Source organism: Alosa alosa, chromosome 17 (assembly GCF_017589495.1).
Source record: "Alosa alosa isolate M-15738 ecotype Scorff River chromosome 17, AALO_Geno_1.1, whole genome shotgun sequence".
Classification (NCBI taxonomy): Eukaryota; Metazoa; Chordata; class Actinopteri; order Clupeiformes; family Clupeidae; genus Alosa; species Alosa alosa.
The window spans coordinates 23779985-23784545 of record NC_063205.1 but is presented as its reverse complement, the minus strand read 5'-3'; the positions used below and the strand labels follow the sequence as shown (position 1 = coordinate 23784545).

Below are 4561 nucleotides of genomic sequence, written 5' to 3'. Positions count from 1 at the left end.
TAGTTGATTCCACATGGGACCTCAAGCACACAGTGTGTGTGTGTGTGTGTTTGTGTGTTTTTTATAATAGGGTTTGTGGGGACCACGATCGAGATCTCAACAACTGACGTCTCAGTGTCGTGTAAACTTTGTTGATGTTAAGAGTCTCATTTCCAAGCATTTTAAAGAGCATTTGGTTGTCTTTAGCACAACAGGAAGGACGTTCAGAGGACATGATTGACAGCCATTTAAACTGACAACTGAAGGTTATCTTTTATCAAACTGTTCTGTATCACAATGAAAACCCTGCTTGTACATAACTAGTCTCTTGATATGTGCATGTGGTTATATAAGTGTGTAGTGTGTGTGTGTGTTTTTTCTAGTTTTCAGAATTGAAGAATGGCTAATGGTTAGACAAAACACGGTAGGCCTCTACATCCTCTATAAGGCTTGTATGTGAATACGGAAACACTACGAAATGCAATGGACATTGTGTTCACTGAACTTGTGCAAGTGTGTGTGTCTGTGGGTCAGAAACATTGGTCTGTGACGGAATGTGTATGTGTGCGTGTGTCCTATCAGTAGTTTTTCCTTTGTCTGTGTGTGTGTGTGTGTGTTGAATGGCCACTGCTGAGACTCTCACCTTATGGGTCTCCCATACCTATCATCAGAAACAAGAGCTGTGAGGTCTGCTTTTTTTGTCTGCGTGTGCACGTGTGTGTATGTAAGTGTGTGTGTGTGTGTGTGTGTGTGTGAGTGAAAGTGTCTGCTGTCGAGCATGTTCAGAACGTATGACACATGGGCACTTTATACATCTTTACACAAAAGCGAGAAACAAACGACGGCAAATAAACTAATTAACATGACATTTTTTCAGGCAACAAGACCACAGAATAGCAAGTTAACAACCATAATTTTTTTTGTCTTTTTTTCAGATCCATGTCATTAAATATGTGGGATCCATAGAAAGCACAAAGGCAATGAAATACCCATGTTATCAAATAATTTCACGATTATTACAGAACAGAGGCTCCAGGCAAGAAGTACTGTACCTTCAGAGTTTGGCACTAACAACTCCACTCAAGACTTCTTTTTCGAAAAAAAGAAAATAAAACAAAAATAAACAAGTAATCAAAAACATTTAAATCACATTTGTTTTGTTTTTTTTGCCGAACAACAAAAAACACTCCTAAATATTGTTTTTTCCTAACAATAGAGTCAAAAAACAAACAAAGAAAATAGAAATAAAATAATTAAACAAGATCTGATCACACATACACTGATGATTCACAAGCTGACATTGTTTATAATATAATGTATATTTTCTCAAAAATTTTATGTAGCTAATTTATGACTCAACGAGAAAACTTTTAGCAAATAGGGACTTAAAAAAAGAACAATTATACTGCAGGAGAGGCAGTAATAATCATAATAATCATAATAGTAATAATAATAATCATAATAATTAGTATTATGAAAGGCTTTGTCTATTGTTCAAGTAAGCTGATTTTTTGTTAGTCTTCTCTTTCCAAAAAACATTTGACATTTACAGACTGTAAGACTGAGTGATGACATCACGGCTGGGTTCACGTGAAGCACCGGACGCTGACGTGGGTTAACACAAACTTTGTTTTTTTTCTTCTAAAATGTATTTATTTATTTATTTATTTATTTATTTTCATCTTCTTCATATCCTTTCTTCATCACTCTCTTTCTCTCTTGTTTTTTGTAACCTCTGTACATCTGAGTAGTATAAAATATAGGTCATTTCGTGTGCATTTTAACCATGGATTGTCCAACTGTAGGTCAGGTCAGCAAAAAAGGTGACATACATACGTAGGTAGCATACACCCCTACCCGAAACAGGGTGAGTCTTTTTTAACATGTTTTTTTTTTTTCATTTTAATAACCTTTTTTTACTCCTCTACTCTAGAAAAAAGTGGTTCTATATATAACTTTTGTTTTTTCCCCCACTTGTTTAAAATGAGAAAACCAAGCCATGTAAAATGGCCTCCTTACTTATCAAAAAACTTTACACTGCCTGAAAAATGTAGGAAACCATGAACGAGACTCCTGGAGAGAGACGGAGACTGGAGAGAAAACGCGTCTGTTAGACAGTAACCCCAAACCCTTTCAGCTTAAAAAAAGAAAAAAAAAATGAAAATGCTTGGAAGTAGTCTAGTTTCCATAGGAGTGGGCATAGGCAACCCAGTCTCCTATGGTTTTGCAGGGGTGAGACTGGGGGGTGGAGACCCCTGCCAAACCTCTGTATTAAAACGTTCAAGTTTACTTTAAGCATAAAAAATAAAAATATAAAATGAAAATAAGAAAAATAAAACTGCTAACAGGAAAATTATGAAACTAAAGATGATTTAAAAAAAAAAAAATGTAAATCACACAAAATAGAACGGAAAGAAAGAAAACAATCTGAAATTATGTTGCCACAGGATTTGCTTTTCGTCACTTGTAATAACTTTTGTATGTGGTATAATGTACTCGTCGTAGAAGCAGTTTTCAGTCTTTCGTGTGAATGCAGCTAGGCATTTGTTTTTCACATTGATGAATTAATTTATCCCCCCCATCCACTTTCCCCCTCCCTCCCCCTTCCCTCCAATTCATACTTTAAAAAATGACACAAAAGAAAGGGGAAAAAAAACGACAAGAAGCCTAAATGAGGTCACATGCAAAAAACTGGTGTGTTTGTGCATATATAATATATTTTTGTTCTTTTTTTCCCAAAGAGGTCAAGCTAAGGTTCAAAGTTGAAAGGTCAGCAGAAGAAGACCAGGTTATGATCAGGTGGAACTCAGAAAGACATCAGAAACAATGACGGAGGAGGGCCACGAAGACATGCTAACGCAGAAGTGCTAACGGGCATGGAGTTGATGAGTCTAGAAAGAGAAGGAGAGAAAGAAAGAGAGGAGAGGGAGAGAGAGAGGGAGAGAGAGAGAGAGAGAAAGAGAACAAAGAAGAGTTACACACACTTAACACACAGCTCCAGCAAGAACAACAAGAACACAACAACAAGAACTACATCAGTAAATCATGAGAACAACACGGATACATACATACAAACAAAGAACAAACACAGACAACATTAGACGCCATCAATGCAGGATCGACGCACACCCACCTGTAATTGGAAATATTCCCATTAAATGTGCCACGGTTAAAATTTGGAAGCCTTTTTTTTTTAAATAGCACACAATGTTGAAATACACACACAAATGAAACCCTGCATAGAGAACACACACACACGCACACACACACACACAAACACAAACACACACACACACACACACACACACACACACACACACACACACACAAAGCACCCAAAGTTATCCATCAGTCGGGAGTCTCCTGTGTATGGTCAGGAGGATGGATGCTTGTTTGGGAGAATAACGAACCAACTATCCAACAAACGGAACGGAACATCAAACGAAAAACTAAATGATATGTGTGGGAGAACGGATATATATAAATACAGAGAGAGAGAGAGAGAGCGAAAGACAGAGAGAGATGGTGAACGCCAGCAAACAGCCACTACCCATGAACAGAGAGAAAACAAGTGAACAGAGAGAAAACGAGGGCAGAGAAAACACATGGGTCATCACACACAAGGTGGCAGAGGGAGACAGACCAGCAATGTCTGCAGAGGATGGACAGATCGAGAGAGAGAGAGAGAGAGAGAGAGAGAGAGAGAGAGAGAGAGAGAGAGAGAGAGAGAGAGAGAGAGCAAGAGAGAGACTGGGGTATATTAGGTGCTCCAGTGTTGGTTCAACAGACCGTGGAGTGTGATTAGAAGACCACTGGACAAGGTTTCTAGCTAGGGAGATTTGCATCTCTGGAGTCAAATACGATAGGCAATAAATACAATTTCAAAGTCCTCTTTTTTAAATCTGATGCAGTAAAAATTTTGTATAAAAATATAGCTGCTTTTTTACAAATAAAATGTACAGGCCTGTGGCTTTCTCTGTTGTGAAATTTCCTTTTTGTCTTTCACGAAATTATCAAGTATGTTAAAGTCTTCCCTCCCCTTCCACCCACAAGTACCACATTTGTTTTTTTTAGAGTTCTGGTGTGAATTATAACTCCTTTATCTGTTACTTCACTTTGAAATGACATTCTAACTCCACTCCACAAAATAAAATCTTTCTCAAGAAAGCTCATCATACTGTATGATCAGCCCAAGGAAGAAGAAAACCATGATAGGAACTAAATTCAATAACTTGTAATTGTTAAACTAAAATTATCGCAAAAAAAAAACATGAACAAAACTAAAAAATATTTGTTACTGAGGATTATTGAGGAAGTTGTTTCTTTTGTGTGTGGTTCGATGTGTGTGAGTGTGTGCAAGGCCCTTGGCACTCTGATGCCAGACTGGGGTCAAGTAGGGGTCAAAGAAGCAGCAGAACCTGAGGTCGCCACCACAGGTCAAAGTTGAGAGGTTAGCGTGCATATCAGTGCTCATCGACAAGAGGGTGACCCCCTCTCAGGCAACCAGGCCTCCAGGGCCACCGAAACAAACAAACAAACAAACAAATAAAATAATAAATAAATATTTGTTTCAAAAGATTCT

The 4561-nt window shown here is 37.8% G+C and overlaps 1 protein-coding gene across 1 annotated transcript in view; it reads right to left on the bottom strand.

The window, feature by feature from the left end:
• Positions 1 to 568: 568 nt before the first annotated feature.
• The window catches only part of celf2 (cugbp, Elav-like family member 2), a 184569-nt gene continuing 180576 nt past the window's right edge, over positions 569 to 4561 (bottom strand). The window contains 1 exon segment of the mRNA XM_048267471.1: positions 569 to 2870. The gene's annotated coding sequence lies outside the window, so the exon portion shown is untranslated.